Raw genomic sequence first — 1056 nt, forward strand, 5'->3', positions numbered from 1 at the left:
ATTTTGTAATATTTTTAAGGAGGATTTTCTTCTTCTTTCTTTTTATTTTTTTTTATATTTTTTTTAAGAAGAAACTAGGGGAGGACAAAAGCCATCCCAGTCGTATTTCCTATCCCTCACGTCTGGTCAGAAGGAACAGCCAAAAAAAAACCTAACTTTGCCATGATTTAAGCAATATATTATTATTGCCTTATCGTATACTGTAAAGTGTGCACTAGAAACGCCATGACCTGTTTAGAGATGACCTAATGCCCTCCAAATGTTTTCGCTACTGTTCATGCTAGCCAAGCCCTTAATTAAAGCTAGCTTTCATCAACTTCAAAGAGATTCCACTTCAAGAATTACTTTCATGCATTAACCCCAAGTTTGAACAAAATTTTAATCGAGGTAAGATACTAACTAAAAGCATAATTGTTAAATTTGGTTAGGGTACTAATTTAAAAAAGGTTTGGAGTTATTGAATTACTAAGTGAATCAAGGTCAATTATTTTTATTAAAACAATGTTGTTTTTTAATTTATTTAAGAATTGATCTAATTGGGTTTGAATTAGTCAACCAAATCATTACAAATCTTATTTGATCATTCCAGTTTTATTAGGTCGGTGTTTTTATCTGTTCAACTTAAAACCTAATGTGAATCAAGTCATAAGTTGCAAGTTTTTTAAAATGGAGTTTATCAATTATAATTAAAATAATAAAATCATAATTTATGTCTACATTATTTTTAGATCAATTTATAAACACCAACAAAGTAAGTCCAACAGGAGAGAAAAGGTACAAGAGGCAAACTTCTATAATAAAAGCAGGAAAAAAAACCTATAATGAACGCCTAAGATAAGACCCTTAGCAAAAGTATATAGACACAATTAAAAGATTGATATCTTTTCTCAAGTGTAAGAGTGTCGAAGTAATAAATGACTCGACAAGACAGGGGTCGAACCACAAGGAGGTTAATTGTATAAATTAACAACAACAACAACAATAACAACAATAGAAAAAGAAGAAGAAGAAGAAGAAGAAGAAGAAGAAGAAGAAGAAGTTGATGACAACTTCAAG

Source organism: Populus euphratica, unplaced genomic scaffold (genome assembly GCF_000495115.2).
Source record: "Populus euphratica unplaced genomic scaffold, PopEup_1.0 scaffold1689.1, whole genome shotgun sequence".
NCBI classification, from domain to species: domain Eukaryota; kingdom Viridiplantae; phylum Streptophyta; class Magnoliopsida; order Malpighiales; family Salicaceae; genus Populus; species Populus euphratica.